The following is a 25,947-nucleotide window of genomic DNA, read 5'->3' on the forward strand; positions in this document are numbered from 1 at the left end:
GAGAGGATGGATGGAGTGGAATAGAGAAGAAGGCATCTTTTAAATCCAGAACTGAAAAGTGTGTAACAGAAGCAGGGATGAGGGATAAGAGAGTGTAGGGGTTGGGGACCAAGGGATGTATGGGGACAACGGCGGAGTTTATGAGGCGAAGGTCCTGCACCAGGTGATAGGCGCCAGAGGGTTTCTTAACTGCAAGGATTGGGGTGTTGTAGGGAGAATGGGTAGGGCGGATATAGCCCTTATGTCGAAGATCCAGAATGATAGGCTGTAAGCCCAGGAGGGAAGTGGTGCTAAGGGGGTATTGGGCCTGGTGAATATACTGAGTGGGGTCCTTAAGTTTGATGACAACAGGGGAGCACTGAACTGAGGTGGGGGAGGTGATATTCCATACAATTGGATTTACAGGGCGAGTTAAAAGGGGAAATCTTTCTGTGGGCTGGTGTGGATTTTTTTTGAGGCAGGGTATCAGGTAATAGAGCGAGTAGGAAAGGGGTTGTGGGGGATTGGAGGAGGGGTATGGAAATAGTTACTTTGAGGTGAGAAAGTAAGTCCCTACCCAAGAGAGGGACGGGGCATCGTGGCATTACTAAAAACGAGTGGGAAAAGGAACAAAGGGTGCCAGGGAGGTTGCAAGTTAGAGGAATAGTTTTATGTGGAAAAATCTGTTTACCCCCTACCCTGACTTTAGGGGAGGTGCTGGGGATGGTGGGTCCTGAAAACTCCCGCAAGACCGAGAAAGTGGCTCCGGTATCTAGGAGGAAGGAAACAGGACGACCATTTACTATGATTACAACCCTGGGCTCTTGCTTTGTGATGGAAACTGTCGGGAAGGACCCAAGGCCTCGTCAATCCTCGTCTGCTAGCCTAATGACGGGTGGTGAGCGTGGTCTAGGGCTGAATGATCCCTCGCTCCTTCGAGTGAGGGGACAGTCAGAGCCCCAATGACCTGGTTTTTTGCATTTAGGGCATGGGGTGGTGGGCTGCCGCGGAGAGGGACAAGTTTTGGACCAGTGTCCCTCTTTGCCACATTTGAAACAGGCTCTTGGTGGTCTGGAGGGTCTGGAGGATCTGGAAGGGTTGGAGGCGCCAGGTTTAATGAGCTGGGCCAACATTTGGAAGTTGGCCTGTTCAGCCCTTAACCCAAGGCGGTCCTTTTCCTCCTCCCGATTGTGAAAAACTTTAAAAGCCATAGATAAAATTTCGGTCTGAGGGGTAGCAGGGCCCTGTTCCAGCTTTTTAAGTTTGGCCTTGATGTCAGAATAGGATTGGGCCTTTTTCTGTCTCTTGTGATCAAAAAAAGTCATGAGCTCAAAAATACAGCATTAAATAAAAACAAAACAAAACAAGAATCCTGGAAAATGAGTTAGTTCTGTGTAGTAGCCCAGGAGTTTAAGTCTCAGGTCGCTCCCCCACTGAGACTGTTGCAGTTTTTCATTCCAATGCAGGCTTCAGCAAGGCCAGGCAGGGGCAGGGAGTGACCCTGTGCTCAAGATCCAGATAGGGTGGAGGAGGGGCTGAAGAAGCCTGGAAAGGGTTAGAAGAGGGAGTGGACTCGGGGGAGGACTGCTTCAAGGACACTGGTGTTCCCTCCCTAGGTGGCCATGGAGCTGCGTCAAAGGGATCAAGAGGGGGGGGCCTTTTTTCTGTATTATTTCTTGGATCTTCTGGAAATTCACTGCCTTTCGTGAGGATTTTTTGAGACCTACAAGGATGCAGTTGGCGAAGCGGTCTCTAGCCTGAATGCTGAGGGCGGAGGGGATCTATAAGGTGGTGGCTCGTCTGCTGGGTTGAAGAGAGGTTCTGGAGTGGCTGGTGCGGGTAGAGGGATGGGAGGTTTGCAGGCAAGTAAGACCTGAGGTGTGGAACATGTGGCACAAAGGGAGGGATTCTGGGCTAGTAGGCGAAAGGCTTGGGTGTATGGAATCTCCTTCCACTTCCCCAGACGCCGACAGAAGTTAAAAAGATCTTGGAGAATGTTTGGATTTAGGGTACCCTCGGGGGGCCATCGGTTACCGTTGTCAAGAGCATATGTTGGCCAATCCTGAGTACAAAATTTGGTAAGTTGTTTTGGTTTTATATCTGGTTTAAGGGAAAGGGTGTTTAGGTTTTTTAGAAGGCACTGGAGGGGGGTGTCCCCCGTAGGAACAGATGTGGAGGCTCCCATTTTGCATCACTCAAAGAGGAGAGAGAGAGAAAGAGAGAAGAGAGAGAGAAGTAGGACAGACAGAGAGAGGGAGAGAGAAATAGACCTTCGGCCGGAGGAGGTAGAGGAAGTTCACAGGGCGTCCCCTATAAATTCCTCAGGCCTCCTGGTGGCACAGTAGTGCCAGGTGGAAAGAAGAACGTAGGTCGTCACCTAGGTTCAAACTTTCCTGGGCGAAAGCCGGGGCTGGAAGGCACCTGGTACCAGGGATTTTGATGGGGAAAGAAGGGAGGAGGAGGAGTCTTCAGTGGCGTTAGGGAGCCCCCTTTATTCCCCACTAGGGAGATAATCTTGATGGCCCTGAAAGGAGCCGGGAGTCCGCTGTCACCACGTGAAGGCGTAGGTGGGGTGTTACCTCCCCTTACCCCAGGCGTAGGAACATTGCCGGAGGACCAACGGTCAAGTGTTCCCCGTAACCTGGGTGTAAGTGGCTCCTTTCCCCGGGGGTACTTACCTAGAGGCCGAGACGATGGTGAGTGAAAGGAATGGAGTCCGGTGAGGCGGACGAGTGCGAAACAACAACGGGCGACCGTCCGCCGAGAGGAGAAAGGATTGAACGTCCTTATCTCCTCCTGGGTTTCAGCACCACTGAAAGACGACAGAGACGACACCGCGTTGTTGAATTGCCGGAGAAGTTCCGCTTTATTGGGGGAAGTTGTGGGTTTTTATAGACATGGGCAAAAGTGATTATCATAAAGGGTGTTGGGGCTGTGAGCGATTGGGTGGCATGCTGGAGAGATAGGGTGTTAGTAGCTGGTTGGTTGTGCCCTAGCCGCCAGCGGGAGTCACCTAATGCGGAAGAGACCCCGGAAGTCGGCCATCTTTGAGGCCTTGGGACCATATGGACCTCTTACAGCCTTACAAATTTAGTCTGTTCAAATTTTATATTTGTTCAACATTCAATATTTGGGTTGTATGATGATTGTATTCAGGATTTTTTTTTCCAGTGCACTGATAATGGTTTTGAATTTTTGATTTGGGGGTCCATTTGCACACTAGAACTTATAAGCAAAAATTGGTTAGCCAAGCACAATACACAGTAAAACAAGAAACTCCTTATGTAGCTAGGCAGAATTCAGTAAAAATCTGACAAAATATCCAGACCAATGATAGCAAGTAGATATCAGACAATTTCCTATGCATTACTTCTCCCTGTTCATACATCTTCAGACTTGGATTCTCTGAAGCCAGACAATTGGTATCCTTCTTTGACCCTCTACCATTGACCACGTTTTACTAGCTCCAGTGAGCTTAACTTTTTTGTTCACAGTCAAGCAGTAATAGTTCAAGTAATCTTAGCCAACTGTTCTCCTATAAAAACTAAAAATAATAAGTTTTTTTAAAAATTCCCAAGCATAAAAAATGAAAATAAATCAGAATCTTCTCATAGTCCTCATTACTACTTTGGAATGGGCAAAAGATATTTGGTTTAATAACTCAACTTTCAAACTATTTTTTCTATTTAGAAGAGTGCTCTGTGAATATATATGCAGCTATAAGCTTTCAGTTGTCCAATGAAATTTTGAACCAAGTGAAAATAAAAGTCCCTTTATTTCACAATAATGTGAGATAAGTTTACAATTGCCAGTTATCTTTATGGTAAGAAATAGTAAAATTTTCAATAGTACAGTTGATCTAAAAATAAATATATTTAAAGAAAATGTGCTTTTTTATAGTCAGTTTACTCAATATAATGGAAAACTCACAGAAGTTGAACAGAAGAAACAGATATGACTGATGTCATAAAAACTAATTTCTGACTCACTATATTTTCATGTGTTCAAAACAGCACTTCAAATTTAAACTATCTTCAGCCTAATATTGGGAGAGTAGTTCAAAATTGTATTGATTAAAACTACTTTCACAGAGGTCAAGTAGTCATAATATAATTAAGTAAAATCAATTTTGAGAGCTCAACTTTTGACTTAAAAAACAAAAGTGGCATTGTTTTAAATGATTTTTAGAAAACATTTTAGGGAAAGTAAGTGAAAAGTTAATTCAGTTTATACATAAAACAATGTTTATTATCATAGTAGAATATTTTGAATTAAGTAAAATGATAAACAAGTTAGCTAATAGAATATATTTGATGGGCATTTACATAAACAGAATTGCACAACAAATAATCTTTAAAAAGGTAACTACAAATATTCGCTTCAACAACTAAATGATTAGGAAATTCAAAGATTTTAAATCACATCAAATCAAAATGAATTCTTACATGGAAATATAAAACTTCCCACACTACATCAAAATATTAACACTTAAAACCTAATATTTTGGCAGTTAATAATTTTGTTCTGGGATTTATTGTGAAAACCACTAAGCTCTTGTTACTGGATCAGTTTCACCCAATATGATTTCAAACACGGCTTAAGAAGAATAGGTTATTTAACCCAGATTTTTCAATGTGAATTTGTTATTGCAGAAGTAGAAAATAATCTGTATTGAAGTATATGAGATGGTCAAGGATTATTTTCATATGATTGAGCAAAGAATACTAATGGAGATTGTGGGTCAGATTCATACATATGTTCTTAATACTCAAAGAATGGAGCTTATATTTAATAAGGAAGTTTTGAAAGTTGCAACAAAAAATAGGATCAGATAATTGAAAGAATTCAGAAGTTCTGACAAATGGTTTTTTTGTACAGCAGTAGAAAATGGGTTCTGGCAATCAGTGAAGGTATGGAAATTCCAGATGCAGATCCCCAGATGCCTTTCTTATTCAAAATGAAGAAATTATGAACCAAAAATATACACGGCCAACAATCTTGATTTCAGGAAGAAATAGGCAAAAATGTATAGTTGTTTCTTTCACAACTTTGATCATTAAAAAAAAAAAATAGCTAGCTCATGTCACCAGTTAAATTAGGAATAAATCATAAAACCACACATTCCTAAGCAAGGAAAACATGTGAGTTCAGAATTTAAATCGGTTCTGAACTTTTAAAGCCCCTTGAGACTATGAAGCCAAAGTTTGTCACCAGTCTTCTCCTATGGTACCTACATATGGATGAATTCCTATCTTCTCTAGACTTGTAAAATACCATTGTCTAAAATGTCAAAAGTTTTTTTTTTTAATATTTAATATTTAACTTAGTAAAATCATCATCCTTCATTAATCAATTTAACCAAAGTGACAAAAAAAGAAGATATTTGAAAAGTTAATATTGGGGTAACATAACATAATAATAACACCACAAATAAAAAATTAGCTCTTTCCATATTGTTAAGACTAGGTTTCTTGAGTAATCAAAGTCATGATGCTGAAAACATGAAACACAGAAAATTATTTTCATTGGTACAAAATCTTTTGTTTCCTAGATAGATGACTCAAAAATAAAAATCTTCCACAGTCTCTTATGAAGGGTAGACCAACAACCTAAGGTAGGTCCATTGGTGGTATAGGACTGGATGAAATCATGAGTGTGGAGCACCCTTGCTGGCATTAGTGGCTTCATAAAATAAGCTTTTAGTCTTTGTAAATAATCCTGTCTTAGGTATACTGCTATATATAAAATATTATACTTTCTTTCCATACTTTATATACATAGTTGTTTCTATCCTCTTATTGTTGCTAAGACACATATTTCATCTTTATCTTAGCCTAGGGTCAAAAAGAAACTTTCAGCCTTCCCCAGAGATAAGCACAGTGTTAAACTATTGCAGAGATAAGAAAAACTTATCTTGGACAGGAACTAAGAGAAATATGGTTTAAAATTTAAAACATACAATTGGTTTTATACTATAGAAATTTATGATCTTAAAATCAAAAGGCAATAAACATATTTCTGTATTTTCCTCCTTTCTTAAAATTTTAGATTTTTTTTTTAAATTTAAAGGAACATTCCCTAAACCAAATGATGAGACAATGCCGCAAGTTAGGAAAACAAGTAAAAAAGTAAATGAGGTTACAGATTTTCCCATTCCCTTCTGACTTATACAACCACGCCACTCCTGATTCCACATGGTGTCACCTATCTTTACTTTCCCCTCAGATCGAATACATACATTGGAATAAAAAAAAAAAAAGTATACACATACATAGGTACATGTTTTCTTATTGCTGCACAAGTTATAAACGAGTTGCAAATTTTGGTTTTTGTGGTGGTGCTCCTGCTGTTTGGTGTATGTGTGTGTGTGTGTGCTTTATTTTTATTGTTATGAAAGCTTCAACTTGAACTGATGATCCCTATTCTTGATTCAGTCTCACTGTTATTCTCATTCAGAAACTTCTGCTGTTTAGGTAGCTAGCATATTCATATTTTCAAGCTCTGTTATGAACTTCTGTCTTTTTCTAATTTTTGTGGTCAACTCTGTACAAGGGTGTTTTAAATATGATTCTCTTTTATACAATTTCTGATTACACTAATTATTCCTCCACCATTAGCAAATAGATTCACCTACAAATTCAGGAAAGAAGGAACAAGCTATTAACAGTATTTTGAAATATTCAGTTTTAATATGTATCTTTTTTCAATTATTTTTGCACAATTACTAACCACTTATTTCTGTTAGTCATTTCAGAAAAATAAAATTCAAGGGTAGAATAATCCAAAAAGGCTTCATTTCAATATATTCCTCACTTCTTCATGAATGAATTTAATTTATGTGTAAAAAAGTTAATTAATCAATATGAGGCTGAATATAGTGTTCTTCAGTAACAAAATAGAATACATACATAATCATCCAATATTTTGTTGTATGTACTTATATATGGTTTTTAAAAATTATTTTATTTATTTTGGTTCTAAATAGAGAAACTTGAATCTATTTTGTCCTAATATAAAAATTAAACAAATTAGTAGATAATAATAAAGTTACACATTTCTCAGAAAATATGATTTTAGAAGTGTCTATAGGTATATTGATTTTGTAGGCATTTTGTAAATGTTTGGAAATACAGAAACATTTGTATTTGTATGGAAAGAATAAATGAATACTTGTACAAAAAAAAAGAAGAAGCCTTAAAACCTAGCTTTCAAAACGAATAATACAGAGGCTAATTTGGTATACAAATTTATCACTATAATGCATGAATATAAAACTTCATAACACAATCAAAGTGACATTTTATGCATAACTTCATGCTGTATGCTTCTGATATAAATTGTGATTCAATTTGAGCAATACAGAGAAATAAATTTTTAATGACATATATTTGCATTTTATTGCTACAAACTTCTGCACTAGTTAGAATATTAGTTTGAATTATTGAAATGCATTATAATATGCTGGAAATATCTGTATCTATTTATAAATGTAATCAGATATGTGTACATATGCATATATATCCCTTTACTTTCTATTTCTAATTAGACAATAATAGAAAAACAGAAGAGCATACAAACGTAAGTAAAATTAATCAAAAATTTTCACTTTTGTTGGATGACTGAGGGGACACATAAGCATAGAATGGAATTATATCATGATTTTTGACCACTTCACTATTTTTCAGTGAAATCACGGAACCACTAATTGATTCCTGATATGACTTCCTGTGAAGTTCTATGATGTTCAATTCATCAGTATTTCCTTATAATTTGGAAAATTTCTTGTCACATATATGCTCCTCAATAAATAATATGTGAATGGCTGAATAATAACACTAAAGAAATTTCAGATGTTTGATATAAGGCTGTTTTAAATTTTTCCATGACACAAACTTCCTGATGCATGTAGAATATGTACAATTCCAATAAGTAAATCAAAATCTATGAAAAAGAATAAATTGTATTTCTTACATCTATTCAGTCCTCATCCCATGAATGCTGAAACCACCTTCACAATGTTGATGAATTTTTGCATTGTCAATTGTTTATAAAAGAAAACTCAAGATTTTTCATCAGAATATTTAGCATTATATGACATCTTAACAATTTTGTCCCTTATCTCAATATTTCTTCCTCTGTTTGCTTACAATATCTGCTACATCTGATACTTTAATAGTTTTGTACTATTAAATGTATATCTTAACCAAGATTATGTATATTGCATGAAAAAGCTTGACTCATTTTTGGGAATTGACAGAATTTATGTCACATTTGGCACTTGCGTTTTTGCCCCTGATCTGGAGAATCTGCAATCAAGAATTGCAAACCAAGTGAGCCCTGGCCTCTGGCCCAACTGTAATCATTGTAAAACCCAAAGTCACCATCTCCTTGCTTTATGCAGTCCATTTTTAGACTGACATCATCACCTGTCCTGTTCTCCCAGAAGGCTTCAATATCTCTTTATACTCTTGGTGTGCACATAGTGTCACTGTTCTCCATAGCTGAACCAATTTGGAATGGATCTCCTTTCACTCTTGCAAAGTCTCGTTTCAAAATACATCTTGGACATGTCCTTCATCTCCATCCTTTATTTAGTCTTTGTGATATATTCATTAAGTCAATACTGCTTAGCAATCAAGAACTAAAGTAACTTCTGAAAAAGGCATCAACCTAAAAAATCCTGTAAATATCCTTTAGACTGAGAATACCAAAGAAGGGAATATTTTTTAAAGTATTTTTAAAAAATCATAAATCATAATAATTGTACATGTTTCTGGAATACATGTGATATTTCATGCATGAATATGCTATGTAATAATCAGATTGAATAGTTTTATCAAATATAACTTCTTTATATTGTGACTAGTCAAAATTCTATTACCTACCTGGAAATATAAAATTTATTGTTGACAACCATAACTATTATTAACCATCTTCATCCTACCTATTCTATACTTTCTTTTAAGAAATAAGAAATGTCTAATTAGATTGAATAACTTTTTTGATATTGAGTTGAGTTTCTTATATATTCTGAATATTAATCCTTGGTCAAATGAATAGCTCACAAAGGAAGGAACATTCATAGAAGACGCTTCTGTGGCAAAATTAGCAAGATACTTATAAAATATAAATTAGATATGGAAATCAAAGAAAGGAAAAGAGCATAAATTGCAAGGAATCTGATTTCTTTAGGGAGTATCAATAGAATTCCCTGATGCTGTTTGCTAAGCTAGGAAGCACATTCAATGTTTTCAAGCTAGAGCTCACTATCCCCTTAGGTGTCAGCTTATTTATAATTTCAGTTGTTGTGTCCCTGGCATGTCAGGGAATATTTATCAAGGTCTATTAATATTTTATTGCTACTTGCCTTCCCCAAAATGTTCACATTTATTCTTTGTGTCTGCATTGTGATGTATGTAAAATTACTTTTATTTACCAAAACTGAGACTGAAAATCTTTAAGAGTAAATATTAGTCCAAGATGAATAATGCCATTATTAGTATTTCCAGTACAAACCAAGGCTTCAGTTACTTTTTACAAAAGGGATTTTCACTAGGTAAGGTTAAAGAAATTGTAAAAGACCTGAGCTAAGGTACATATTGAATGTGTTGTTCCCATCAACATGAGCAGAAAAAGGCAGAAAAAAACACTATAATGAGTGGCAGTTGACTTTCTTTTAAGAAAGTAGCTTCTGAGTGAGAATTTGGCTGCAAATATTGACTTTTTCACAAGTTGCATGAACATGGGGGAAATTAACCATTCTTGTTTCATTTTGCTCATTGGTGAAATGAAGAATACTACTTCATAGTCATCTAAGAATCAAAGAAGAGTCTTCCTTTATGGTTAGAATAAGCCTGTGCAGCATATATTAAGCTAAACATATGTTAATAAATTTTACCATAATTTTATATATGCTGATACAGTGATTGAAACATAAATTTTGCATTGATATTTTCTACTTTAAGACTTTCTTTTAGAAAAAATAATGGGGAGTGGCTACTGGGGATTGAGTCCAGGGAGTTTTACCACTGAGCTCCATTTATTTTTTATTTTGAGGCAGAGTCTCCCTAAGTTGCTTAGGGCCTCACTAATTTGAGGCTGGGCTCAAACCTGCAATACCCCTGCCTCAGCCTCCCAAGTTGTTAGAATTACAGGCATGCTTTACAGTACTCAGCTCTTGTCAAAATTTAGGAATTTTTGGAAGGGAAGGAGCATAATAGTAGTTTTATATGGTTTTAATGATTTAATAATTGAAATGGTTAAAGTTAGTGTTTTATCTAGTTTTGTCATTTGCATCATATTTAGAGAAAGTATCAAATAAGTAAAGTGGTAATTTTTCCTATATGACCAGGGTTTCCTTAAAATTTATTTTAATTATAAACACGTTTCACATTTAACTGGTTGCTTTATTATTTGTTCATTATTGAGAAATAGTTGTAAAAACATTTTAAAAATTACTCAAAATTAAGTTGTGATTTATATATTAAGATAGGGTTAGCTGTGTGGAAAGTTATTAATCTTTTATTGCTAAATTCATCAAATTCAAAAAAAAATTTTGCTCTTAAGAAAATTGTTCCTTACTTAAAATCATATTTGAAAATAATTTCAAAATAAACTAATCTTGAATAAATTAAGTGCAAGTTGTTTGGCCTTGTCATGTAATTAGCATTCACCACCTATAAAGGGTATGTGAAATGTTTTGTTTTAAATATAAAAGTACCACTGTATATGAGTCAAGGTTTATAGCTCCATAAATATCACCTTATTGGTAGAATCATGACTGTGCTATACAGTAAAGATCTAAATATATTTAAGTAACTCTGTGCAGTAAAAACTGTTCAATAAAACCAAACACAAAAGGCAGATTCACTAGTTATTATGGTTTTGTCACGATTTCACATTAATTATAAACACTGTGGTATGCTTTTCTTTTACTTTAAATTAATAAAAATAAAATATATGAAATTTTTTAGTTTGTACAGAATATGACAAATTAATTTCATAAAGCATACTAAATTTTAAAGAGATGATCTATGAGAGTTAAGGCTATATGTAATTCATATTTCTCATATTAATTATTGTCTTTTGTCTCTAAAGTATCCTGTAGATGTTTTTGTGAAAACATTTTTTGTATCACTTGAGTTCACAAATGAATAAACAAGCAGACATGAACCACATACATTTTATTTAAGCAGTTTTTCCGCTTCTCTTCTGTTTATTTTTTGTTTTAATGTGCAACACCATCCCCCAACAAGGCAAAGGTTATTTTATGTAACTGTGCTTAAATTTTTTGCATGTTGATTTTAATCATGTAATACTAATAACAGCAATAATATCTTTTTATGTATCAAGTTATAGATAAATGATTCAATGTTGTCTTCTACTACTTGTATATTTTAATTTTTAAAACTAAATCTGTGATCAGCTTGACATTTCATTTATAGATTCAATTTTATCTTTTATTCTAAAATACTAATTAGTTGCCTAAATTTTTAAATATGTATTTCAAGTATCAGCATTGCAACTATAAGTTGGGATAACATCTTATTATTTACTATTTATTTGTATTAATTTAGTCGTAATTCTCAAGTCATATTTCTTTAATTTCTTGACCATTTTAATTTTAAAGACTTTATAGTGCGATTCAATATTTGTTAAAGGTAGCTGTGTTTCCATGATCATAGCTATTTACTTTAGCATTTTCTTAGCTTTCGTTCCTTACTAGAACAGATTGCCCTTTGGATTTAATGCTTCTGTATGGCTTCTAGCTCTGGTCTTACTCATCTCAAATGGTTTCTGTGTGAAGAGTACAAGATTGTGGATTGTCAGGGTAAGTAATTTGGCATTTTTATTGAACTTCTTCTTTCTGAATTGCTTCTTCTATATTTTCTGCTCTTTTTTACTCTTTTGATAACCTCCTAAACCTCCTTTATTCTTAATCTCAGAAAACAAACTTTCAGTCCTATTCACTAAAACCCAGTACACTTTAAAAATACATTTTCTTTACTCATAGTTAATTTGAATGTTTCAGTAGTTTCTTTCTCTGAGCAATGCTGAATTCATGGGCCCTGTGTGATCTTCTTTTATCTTTTTTTATATTATTTTTTATTTTATTTTATATTTTGTGGGAAAAGTTCAGATGGGAAATTTTCACAGTTAGTCAACTACATTTGTGTCTCCAAAACTACAAATCTGTGTAACTAGAGCTTTCCCATGGAAAAATATTTTGCTTAGAATATTTTGATATTTTAGAGTTTTAATTTTTAAATGTGATGGCAAATTTTGAAGTAGTAGTGCAGAGGGAGAAATACCAGTAACTTTGTGAAATTTTGGCAAACGTATTGGATTTCATGACAAAGAATAAGTAATGTGTGTATTCGTGGATAACTTACAAAATATTATAGATAATAAAGACACTTACTGAGATACAATTCAAAATAATTATCACATTCATAAGAAGATCTATGTTATGTTTCAATGTAGTGAATTATAGAAAATGCCAAAAATTATTTGGAAGAATTAATTGGGTTATTAATATCTATTAGCAAAAAACATACAATTTTATTTGTTTTTACTTTAAGATGATTTTTAAATCTAGGTGTACATATGAACTTTCCAAGCACAGTCAGTGAAATAATAATGGAAATGCTTTTGATTTAGTGATATGGAAATGGTAGGCAGTTTACAGCAGAAGTGTTTCAGAATTTTAATGAATTCACACATAAGACCAAGACAGTTGTGGAAGGAGAAGTATTAGAAAGATATGTTTGGATTTTAAAGAGAGATACAGAAAGTGTAAAATATTTAAGAGATCAGAGTCAATGGGTCACCAAGGAGATGTTACATAATCTTTTTTTTTTTTTTTTCATTCTGACCTCTTGTTTTAGTAAGCTTTTATTCTGCTGTGACCTGACAAGACCTGATAATTGCAATTTTAGAGGAGGAAACATTTATTTGGGAGCTTATGGTTTCAGAGGTCATAGCTGTCTTCATTCCTTGGGGTTCAGGGTGAGACAGAACATCATGGTGGGAGTGTGGCAGAGGGAAGTGGCTCACATGATGATTAGCAACAGAGAGAAAGAGACTAAGCTCAACTCACCAAATTTACATACCAAAGGCACACCTTCAGGGATCCACCTGTTCCATTCACATCCTACCAGCCTTCAGTTACCACTTAAATTAATCCCTGTCAGGGAATTAATTCACTGAGTAGGTTAAGACTCTCATAACCCAAGTATTTCACCTCTAAGCCCCTTGCGCTGTCTCAAACATGAACTTTCCAGGGGCACCCTAATATCTAAACCATAGCACCATTTTACTACTTTGGGTTTAAAATTTTCCACATTAATTTTTAAATACTATTGCTTTAGCTGTGATAATTAATTTTGTAAAATGCATTCACACCAATATTTTTATGTGTACTTTTACCTACCCCGAATTTAGCTCTAGATAAAAAGATCCTTTGTGCTAACAACCACTGAGTTTTGGGGGAATTTTTGCTGTGTAATTTAATATTCACTTTAGCCAATTGACAGAGTAGTGTTACATTTCTAAGTTCTCTTATATCATTTAATGTTCATCTGATTGCTTTTTAAAGTTCAAAATTTGTTTTTGCTTATTTCTTTTATTCCCTGAATTTGTTTCTATGCCTTTTATATGTCATTATATTGATATTCTACTGAAATTTTAAGAGTACAATAAAGTAAATATGTATCTTCACTCAACTATTTTTACTGAAATGTTTTTGTTATAAAAATTATTCATCAAAATAGCATAGTTAAAAGAATTTCTGAAGTGTATATTTCTATTAAATGTCACAATTAAAATTAGTGGTTTAATACACACATTTACTTTTGAAACTTACTTTTTACAAACCAAATGCCTATAAATAAAAGAATTTGAAAACAATACTACACTAAAGAATATGAATGATGTTTATAATAATAACATACTGCTATATACGTATATTCTGAGGAATAGCTGATTTCTCAGAAAAGATAAAATACAAACAAAAAAGTATTAAAAAAAGATGGAGATGGATGAAAAATATAATTAAGCAAAAAGAGAAATGAATAAAATGTAAAGCAAGTAGAATTAAATAAAATTTTATATCTTTGAAAAAACATGAACAAAATAGGTCAACCACTAGCTAATCTAATCATAGTGTAATGGATAATTAATAAATACAGAAAGGTAAGGGCCAGCTGAAAATAGTTTTGAAATATAAAACTGAACAAAGGAACAATCAACTAAGACTATTTTGAATTGTATTAAACCTTTGCAATATAGGTTATTTATTAGATTAGAGAAATGTTATTAACAAAATTAACCCAATCATAACATATTACTTTATAACAATATGCTTATAAGAAACAGGTACGGATATTAAATGACTTTCCCACTGAAAGCATCAGACACATGATATTTAAAAACTATGGTAGAATATCCTATAAAAACAAATAATCCCAGTCTTCATAAATTGCTCCAGAACAAAAAAATGAGAAAAAAACTGTGTAGTTTTTAAATTTTACTAAAATCTACATCAGATGAAAAGATATCAATAAATTGTCATCAACTATATCCTAATGACACAAAAACATGATATCATATCATAGAAGAGATTTATTTCAGGAATGAAAATGTGGTTTGTTACTATATTATTTAATTTTAAAGTAAAAAATCAAGGCCTTTTACCCATATCTTAAGTCTTCCATTGATTTCTGCATTAATTATTAATGGTAGCACTGATTAAAGTAGAAATTTATATAAATGTCCTTAACATAGCAAAAAAGATTACTCTTGGTCTGAAGGTCAGCATCTAAGTTATGCATTCCTACTAAAACCATAAACAATGTAAGAATACCAGCCTGTTCCTATTATATAACAGTTGTGTTTGCAGCATTAGATAGTAGAATTAGAAACAAAAACAAAAGTGAACTGGGGCATATGACTGGGGAAAAAAATAATATTATCTTTTTTTAAGGTTTTAGGAATGCCGTAAATATACTAGGATAATCAATACTAGAGACATCCAAAGACATCGAAGACACCCAAGTAATAATCAAAAAATACTTGACAACACCCGAAGAATATAAAAAAAAAATGCACTGGATGAATAATTCAGGAGGCTTTAACTTATAAAATACAAAATTAAAATAAAAAAATACAAAAACAAAAAAGAGCTTTCATATAATCCAGTAATTCTGCTCACTACTTTGAATACTGGGCATGTATTCAAAGGAAATGAAATCAGTATGTCATAGAAGTGTCTGCACTCCCATGATTATTGTGGCATTCCTCACAATAGCCAAGATATTGAATCCACAAGATGTGTATCAGAGAAATAGATAAAAAATATATATACAATGGAACATTATTTAGCCTTAAAGAATAAAGTTCCTGTCATTTTCAAGCAACATGAATGGAACTAGAGAACATTATTTTAAATGAATAAAACCTGACACGGAAAGACTAATATTTCATGTTCTCACTCATTTATGGAAGCTAGAAATGTTGACCTCAGAAGAGAGTAGAATAGTGGTCACTAAAGGAAGGGTAGAGGTCAAAGGAAGGGATAGAGAGGTCTTTGATAAAGTATACCAAACTAGGACAAATTAGTTCTAGTGCTCTATAAAACATATTAGGATAACTACTGTCCACAGCAATTATACACACAAACACAGACACACACACACACACACACACACACACACACATGTATAAACCAGAAAGAAGAATCTCAGCTTTCTTAACACAGAGAAATGGCAAAGAATTGAGGAGCTGGAAATGCTACTTACTATAATTTATCTGTTACACATTGTGTACAGATATTAAATTATCATACAGAACTCCCCTAAATATGCACAAATATTATATGTTCAAAAATATAGGTCCTTAAAAATAAAAATATAATCTGATTAAAAGATTGAAATTAAAGAGTTGAAGGTAGCAGAGCTTAGACTAAATTTATAGTTTTGTTTTACTTCATGCCCTTTTCTCTTTCCACCTGAAAATGCTTATCCTCAGTGCAGGCTGTTATGTAAAATGATAGAAGCAGAGACTGATTTCATAGGCGTACACTGAAGTGAACCTTTGTGTCCCCTTACTAACATAGGCCCTTTCCATGACTCTGGGTCAGTGAGTGGGAGTGCTGCAAGTATATTCACATTTTTTAAAGGAAGTTGGTTTGCTCTATTCTTTTTTCTTTGGTTTTTCACTCTACTTAGCCTTGAGAACATGGGCAGTAGGTAGAGAGGGTAATTGGAGTGACTGTACAAGATTTTCCTTCTTTTCAACTGGCCCTTGCATTTTACATTCTAAGGACACTTTGGATTGGGCTAAAGATTTCTATGAATTTAGCAACCAGTTCTGGGTAGCATTATTATCTTTGTTAGCCATCTTAACAGGAGAATGGCTTCCAGAATAATGACACCAACATATAAGAGTCTCTAAATGGGCTTTATTACCCAAAGTCATAATACCATAGAGCAAATAAATTATGAAATGTTTGGACCTTGAAAAATGGACATTGAAATATGTGGTTTGGTATTAAAAGAAAAAATATGTTTTCAAAGTTACCAAGCTCTAAGTACTTTCTGGAAAGATTGTTTTATATTATTTTTTAATAGGAGCATTATAATATAAAAATCATATAACCCTGAAATCTGCTTTACTCTAATGACATTCTGAATAATAGCTAATTTATTATGAAGTCCATACACTTTAACAATAACTGTCCTAAATCCTTTTGTGTTTATTATGTCATTACTTACCAAAGTTAGTGAAAGATTAATAGTATCTTTTTTCAGAGCTGGTAAATGGTAAACTACAATTCATATCTATGTCACCGAAATCAAGAGATCACATTTTGATAATATGTATATGCACATTATCAAAGAAAATATGCATATGCTATACATACTAATTCTGTTCAAGCTTAGATTTGAGGCCTGGTAAATCCACTTTCTATTTTTTCACTATTTTTTTCTCATTAACAGACAGATTCAAATAAGGGGGAAGAGTTTTTTGGCACTGCATGGTAACCGTACATTTTTTTTTAAAGTATTGCTGCATTGGCATAAGGTACAAAATCCTTTCATGCTTAAAAGTATTTTAAATGCCTTCTAGTATAAAACTATAACATCACTAAGTTATTACTATATCCAGAATTTTAAGTCAAAGTTTTCAAAGTTTTTTTCTTTATATTCCAACTTTGTAATATCTTCCTGTTGTAAATATATCTTATTTTTTTACTATTTAATGAGGATTTGTATAGAAAATAAATGATTATTCTTTAAGGACTGACCTATAAAATTGTACAGGACATTAGAAATTCAGTGTTTACCCAAAATATATTTATTCTTTGGAGATATATTGAAGAATTATTTTTCTACACATTTCTCTAATTTCCTGAATGTCACAATAATAGATATTTGAAATTCAAAACAATTTTATTTAAAATATTCATTTGATGACCTCATATAATTGAAATGTTAAATTAATCCTTATTATTGTGATTTTAATTACAACAGTAAAGAGAAGTATGAATTTAACATTTTCTGTAAATAATGGATCTATCAAGTATATGACAAAAACAAGAACCAAACATAACAAAACAAAAAACCAAAGCCAAATGTTCAACATAAAATAATCTGAGTGAATCTCTATAAAGCACAAATAAAAATGTCCTGGTAAATTAGTTCAAAATAGTCTTAAAATATACTTTAATGCACAGTTTCAAAAAATAAACGTTCATATTATAGTCTATTTTTAGTTGTTCCTTTCTGCATTGATATTTGTTTTATATGGTGACAATGATGTTTTGCTCAGCCAAATTTCAGTCAGGTTTCAGAATGGTCTTCTAGACTCATCTGTGTACTTCCTTGTAAAATCCAGGTTTAGCATGAACTCTGCTTATGTCAATTTAGCAATAGCCTTCATATCTGATTACCCTTGATATCTACTTGGTTATCCTCCATTATATTTCAGGTGACCTCTCATTTCCCTGGCTTATCTTCAGCAGGATCCCCATTACCTTTGATGTTTCTTCTTAATACTTTTCCATCCACCGTCGTCCACTCTCTTGTCAGGCTATATCCTGTGCTGAGTTCAGGATTAACTCCAGTTCTATACCAAGAGCTCTTTTTTCTTATGTCAATAGTCCTGAATAAAAATCTGTTTGTACTTATTTAACTACTGTACGGCACAGTTTTTCTTTGGCAGTGAACCAAGGATCACTTACAAAAGGTCAAACTATTGTTCAATTTCTATCTTTTTTGCATGTGCTATTTCCTCTGGGATGAAGTTTAGTATTCATTCTGACAGAAGTTGTAGGTTCTTCTATTACTCTTTTAAACTTGGTTTTTCAGAGAAATACATAAATATTATTACAGCCATAATATCCTTTTGATTTGCATGGTCTAAAGTAACAGTATTTTCTGGGCTGGAGTTTTAGTTCAGTGGTAGAGCATTTGCCTAGCATGTGTGAGGCATTAGGTTCAAACCTCAGCACCAAATAAATAAATAAATATAATAAATAAATAAACAAATAAAATAAAGTTATTGTTTCCACCTACAACTAAAGATATTTTTAAAAAAAAATAAAAAACTTTTTTTCAAGTTTTATACTTTTTAATCCTATGTTTTTGATATTATAGAAGTAAGTTCCAAATGTAGAGGTTGTGATTTACTTAGTTGGCAACAAAGGAAAGTTTTATAACTTCCTGAATGTTAATTATATGTACTTACCTTTTTGCTTCAGACAAGAAATAGGGAGACATTTCAAAGAGAAACATTTTAAAGTTGATTTGAGTAGCTGAGACTCACCAAACTGTCTACTGCTTATTTTTCTTCCCAAACACTTCAGTTTATGACTCAGCTGCTCAAAATAATCTGGTTAATTAAGTCAATGTTCACATATTGTATGTATCTAAAACGCATATGGAAAGAAGAAATAGAAGCAATATGCTTCAAATGAAATATTTTACATAAAGCCCCACACTAAAATTAACATGTTTTTAAATATGCCTTACTACTTCCCTTTAATTATTTAGAAGCCTCAGTTTAACCTATAGATTAGCATGTGTTACTGTTAGAGGGATACTTTAAAATTACTTTGTTAATTATTTTCTAGGGTTTTTTTTTTACATATACACTATTATAGGAAGTACAGATTCTTCTAATGTATAAAGCAAAGCTAAATGATGTGGATAATTGTAAAAGTAATTATGTATATGGTTAGAGAAGCCAAATATAACACTATAATACTTTCATCTGGTCGATTTAATTGCTATGAAGTTCTTTGGTATACCAACCAGCACTTTCCTAAATAGAATGCTGTGTCTTGCACTGCTGTTAATTCAGGTTCTGGGACTGGGTGGTAAGGGGATGGAGAAAAATCAAACATGCACCCAAATAGAGAAAAAAAAGCAGTTGCTGGTGGGTCACTAAACCTTGATAAGGAAATAGAGACCATGAGCAAATTTGGCACATTTATTATATAGGTTTAAACAGCAAAAAGATTTTTTGTGAGACAGTTTCTTCAAGATAAACAGAACCGAGCTGATACAAACATTGACGTGGCTGTGTTACAGTTACTGTGTTACTGTGTAAAATCAGTATGCTGATTTTAAGTCCTTTGGGTATAAACCGAGGAGTGGGATAACTGGGTCAAAAGGTGGGTCCATTCCAAGTTTGCTGAGGATTCTCCACACTGCTTTCCAGAGTGGCTGCACCAATTTGCAACTCCACCAGCAATGTAAAAGTGTGCCTTTTTCCCCACATCCACACCAACATCTATTATTGTTTGTGTGGATTGTGGCACCAACCTAGATGCCCTTCAACAGATGAATGGATAAAGAAACTGTGGTATATATACACAATGGAATATTATTCAGCCACAAAGAAGAATAATATTATGGAATTTGCAAATAAATGGATGGAATTAGAGAATATCGTGCTAAGTGAAATAAGCCAATCCCAAAAAACCAAAGGCCACATATTTTCCCTGAGAAGTGGAGAATAATATATAATGGGGGTGGAGGTGTGGGGAGTGAGAGAAGAATGGAGGAACTTTAGATTATGTAGAGGGAAATGAGGGGGGGTTATGGAAAATGGTGGAATGAGACAGACATCATTACCCTATGTACATGTATGATTACATGAATGGTATGAATCTACATTGTGTACAACCATAGAAATGAAATGATGTACCCCATTTGTGTACAGGTACAGTGAATCAAAATGCAGTCTGTAAAAAACTTTAAATAAATAATTTTAAAAAAAGAAACAGAACTGAAGTTGAGGTTATAAATAGCTCAATTATAACTATTAGCTTGTGCCCATAATTCTCCACCCCCAGGTAGCTGACATTTGAACCCAAGGTTAAGAACTGATAAATCCTTGGCTAGCATGGAATTTCTCTTTGAACAGGGCATCATCACAACAGCTAAGTAGTCTCAAATCAACACCTTCGCTCATAGACAGTTTCCAGGAGAGACATCACCTCTGTCTCGGCAAGTTTCAAGGACTGTATTCAAGGACTATATATTCACTCAAGGACTATATATTCACCACTACAGACAATAGATGGTCATGTTTTATTACTTGGTCATTAAAATAGTAAAATGCCTAACTGAAGCCAGGCTTGGTGGTACACACCTGTAATCCCAGTGGTTTAGGAGGCTGAGTCAGGAGGAACTTAAGTTCAAAGACAGCCTCAGCAACCTAGCACGTGTTTTCATCAACTTTTTCTTTGCTGTGACTAAAAGACCTGACAAAAACAATTTTAGAGGAGGAAAAGTTTACTTGGGTGCTCAAAATTTCAGAAGTTTCAGTCAATAGTCAGCTCCATTTCTCAGGGCAATACCCATTAACTCAGACAAAAACATTAATTCTCTAATTTTTTGTGCCTTATTCTTAAAATGGTCTAGTAAAATAACTGAGGACGTATTTTATGGGTTCCAGCATCCAGGACCCAACTGCACTGTAGACGCCACCATCTTGTTATCTACACTTACTGTAGACATCTTCATTTGGTTTTCCTGGAGTTACTAGAACTAAACAAATGCACCAATACATCCATCTTTTTTTTGTGTCTTCTATTCACTCTTTCATGGAAGGTACTACAAACACATAAAAATATCAACATAATAACATGTTTTATATGGGTAAACACAAAAAAATAAATTCACTGTGATTGTAGGTTGGTTTAAAAAATTAGAGCACAAATATTGCATAACATGACTATCATAGGCTTTAAATTCATGTTGCATATCTTTATATTTAATGATATATGAATGCATTCTTGAAAGTCAATTTTTTTAAGAAATGAAGTTTCAAAATAATATTTTTATTTATGTGTTTTGTTTCTTCATATGTGTCTACATAACAAATAGTACATTATCTTTCCAACAAAAAGATCCAAATTAAACAAACAAATAAACCCAAAATCAGGTGAAGGAAGACATAAAGTCAAAAAGCCAAAATGATAATTTATGTAAGCCAACTAATAAAAAAGGAAATTAGTACAATGTGTACCAAGATGATAGACATGGGTCATAGCTAGTAGTGATACATGGGTCATAGCTAATAGTGATACATGTTCAATTATCAAATATTTGTTTAAAATTATACTTTATTTTCTACTTACTTTTTTTCAGTATTTTTACAGTAGCTTCTACTTTACATTATTTGAAAAAAAAAAGCAATCTATTTAAACTTTCTATCTTTCTCTTCAGTTTCTCTAAAAAAATAGAGTGAAGGGTTGGAGTCATATCCCACAGCTGTGCTGAGCAGTATAACTTCACTTGTGAATTTTTTTTTAAAGCTACCAACTTCTTTAAGAATGTGTGATAAGGCAATGAAGATTTTATAAGAAACAGACTTTTATTCACTTAAATTAAAATTTTCTTCTTCCTACAGCTATAAATCTTCAGTTGTGAACTGTTTTTTAAGCTGACTTTATAAGACATGTTTATGTGATATTCAGCAAAGACAATTATGTGGTTCCATGCTAAATGATATTTTAATTTTTAATAAAATAATTGCAAGAACATTTAATGAAAAATGCTGCACAAGAATGCAAATATAAAATGTCATCTTTTTTGAATTAAAATTTTAGAGAAAAATCTTGCTTATATTCAGTTGTGCATGAAATATATAGGTATACAATCCAAGAGGCACATATACAAAAGGGGAGTAGATTATGGTAGGCAGTATGGTATAGTGAGAAAAAAATGGGAATTTGGAATAAATTACAGTTGTCAAACTGTTCTTATTATGTGGCCTGGGAAAGTTATTTAACTTTTGTGTGTTTCCTTTTGTGCACATATAATATGGATATAATAATATGTACTATAGAATGATCATGGGGAGAGAATGGTCTCACAACACATTTAAAAAATACACTGACAAGAACCAATAATTATTATCAATCCACATTTCCTTTGGTTGTCCTATGCTGGTCCTGATTCCTGGTGGGCATTGCTTAATGAATTCCAAAAAGAACATATTGATTTTTGGAAGGCAGCACATTATTCTACAAGATAAAGAGTAACCCATATATCTCAAAGATAATAGATGGAAAGACAGGTGCTATATGTTTTGAAAGAAGTCCAGAATTGAGGTTTTTGTCAACCAACTGCTTCATTGTATACATGGTGTTAGAATACTAAATTTCTCTGCCTGCAAATTATTTCACAAACTTTCACTATTTGGGCGATGCTTTTTTTTGATGATCAGCTTTAGTGCTACAAGAGTGTCATACATATGTATGTAGTAGTATATTGAATTGGTTATTTAATCTTTTTTAAAGTATAACAAAGTCTGAAAGAAGAGAACATCTTTCATGCATTCCAAAGAAAGCTACTAATGAACTACCAAAATATCAGGGTCATATACATTCTTCAAGAAAAAATAAGACGGAAACAGAATCAGCCCTACTTCTTCCAAACTGCCTGACCTTCTATCACCATGAACACCAAGTTTCTACATAAGAATGAGATTGGCAAAAGTTGCTGGGTGTGGTGGAGCACACCTGCAATCCCAGCAGCTCAAGAGACTGAGGCAGGAGGATCACAAGTTCAAAGTCAGCCTCAGTAACTTAGTGAGGACTTCAGCAACTTAGCGAGATGTTGTATAAATAAAATACGAAAAAGACTGGGAATGTGGCTCAGTGGTTAAGCACCCCTGGGGTTCAAACACTACCTGCTCCCCCCAAAAAAGAGATTGACAAATGTTGTCATGTCATTTGAGACCCTATAGTAAATGTGTTGTTTGTGGTCACTTAAGAGTTAATTACTTCTTTAAGGTATCAGTTAGCTCATGCTAATAATCCATTTCACAGGTAATGACTTATAAAACACAACATGTTTAATTCACAATTCTGCAACTTAAAAGTTAGGTTGGCTCAACTTAGAGATTATTCTTGCATCATTTGGTAATGAAAGAAAACAGAAAAAAAGTTGAAGTAAATATTACACCAAACTAAAACCCAAACTCAGATTAATATTGTGTCTGGAAATATTATAATGCTATGAATTGCATATATTGAAAAAGGGAGGAGATCCACAATGTAATTAACAAAGTTGCAAATTTTTTGTATTCTTCATAAAATATGGTTGATGATATTAATTGATTTTAAAATTGTCTTCTTATCAGTATATTTGTGCTAAAGGAAAAGAAGGCACATAAAGTGTAATAGAAGAAATTGCAAAATCTTAGTTTCTTTATTGTTAACATATCTCTAAGATTATCACTAATCTCATAGATTTATACTTTTGATATAATTAATGACTGTACTATGATTAGTCAAGTTCCTAGTTCTTAGCAAATAGTCAAGAATTTTGGCAAATCTCAGCATTATTTCAATTACTATTACAAAATGCAAATATTTTTGTGTATAGATCATTTGCAATCCTGTATTATCAAAATCTTTCTGCACTAATAAGGTCCAATGGAAACAGATTGCAGGACTTTAAGTTGAGATACTGTGTGTATCAAATCATAACATCATGTATATATGATTAAGGTTACATTCATTGAGTGACTTGCCAATGATAAATATTTCGTTGTTTTTATCTCATTAATTTAACTTCATTAATTTAGAATATGATTTTAAACTCTATCCTATTATATGATGAATCCCTCTTTTAGTAAAGGTGACATTGAAGTTTTTAGTGATTAAGAAAAGAACTCGTCATCATTTTTGTAAATGTCAGACATAATACTGAAATGGTGATGTTCTAAAAACAAAGATCAAGTTCAATGTAATAATTTCCAATAATAAAAACACAATATAAGATTAATTTGATAGATTAAATTTGTTTAAATTACATATTACATTTTATTGTTACTCTTACTTTAAATTAAATTGCAACTTATGCAATCAAAATAGAAGAATCCTTCTTATTTTGTTTCATTATATCATTGTTTATATCCTGATACTTAAAAGAATCTACTGAAATACAAATAGGCAAGTAAAATGAATCAAATGAAACAAGACAAGTTATAGCATAGTATTTAACAGTCTCTTAATTGTTGCCATAATTGAGTAGAACCATTAAAGTCACTATTTTGTAAGTTGTGATATAAGAGATAAAAATAAAATGCTCCTTTTCTAATTAAATTACTATGAAGTGCCAATTCATTCTTTATTGGGGCAATTTAATACAAAGAAGCAGCCAACATTCTTTATTCAGCAAGTAGATCCCATTTATTTTTCCAAATAGGTTTATATCTCTTAGATTTGAGTAATTGTAAGAAATAAAGAATTAAGACTGCTAAAAAATGTTTTATAAAATGTATTTATAGAAGAAATTTCTAAAAGGATTTTAGACCAAATCATATGCATGAAAAAGTATGTAAAATTGTTATGAAAGGAAAGGAAAATAGTTTCAAAGCAGCCTAGCTTAGAACTTAGGGTGAATAGCATCTTTTTGTAATTTGTTAACCCAAACCACATCTTATTTCCATAACGCCTTATTGTCATCATTACTTTTGAGCAGGCATTGACAAGAAATTAGAACTTGTGTTTTCTCTAAGGATTAAAATACTTGGGAGCAATTAATCTATCAGGGGAAAATTTATTAAATTCTCAGAATAAAATGTGATACAGACATTCCAGAAATGGTGACCTAATTTTAGTTAAATAGGTCTAATAAAGCTCCTGTTTTCAAAGGTTGCCTTTTCCCCATTGCTGCTTACTGTGAAGGTCTGTCCCCACCTCACATTCTCATTACTCCACCTCTTCATGTAAGTGAAAGTTATGTTGATTCTTGCATGGGGATCTCAAGGCTATACAAAGAACAGTTTTTAGTTAAGATTTTTTTTTCCAGAAAACTGAGATTATTAGGAGAGACCTATTATTTCCTATGGGCTTAATTAAGTTCCTAGAAATTAAAACCCTTTTCCTTTCCATATTTCTTCTTTGAATTAATTAAGAGTGAATCATATAAAATGTTCATAGAGATTAATATAAAAAATTCAAGAAATCTACAGTTGATAGAGACATAATATGGATCAGTACTTAAATAGAAAAACCAACTTAAATATACAAAATTTTATCACAATCATTATTATGAGAAATGAGCAAATAAGAATTTCTAATTCACATGAATCTCAAAAATCAGAGATTTATAATGTTTTTGACTAAGTGTGGAATTATCAGGGTTTCAGTAAATTTTTTAAAGTACAGTGTAAATTAATACAAGAATTTTGGAAAATAACTGGACATTTTTATTTGTAGATAAAAATGTATAAATAATATGAACTTATGACCCATGAGACTTAATTTGGGGCTTTTAACCAAAAAGCCCATGTACATACAAGTTGTAAAAAATGTAACATAAAAAATAAATCTAGTAGCAATCATTGAAAAATAAAAACCAGAAATACTCCAAATATATGATATGGAATTTAAGAAGTGCAACATAATATACATAAAATAACATTATGTGGTAATTCATTTGA

This window comes from Sciurus carolinensis, chromosome 5 (genome assembly GCF_902686445.1).
Source record: "Sciurus carolinensis chromosome 5, mSciCar1.2, whole genome shotgun sequence".
Classification (NCBI taxonomy): domain Eukaryota; kingdom Metazoa; phylum Chordata; class Mammalia; order Rodentia; family Sciuridae; genus Sciurus; species Sciurus carolinensis.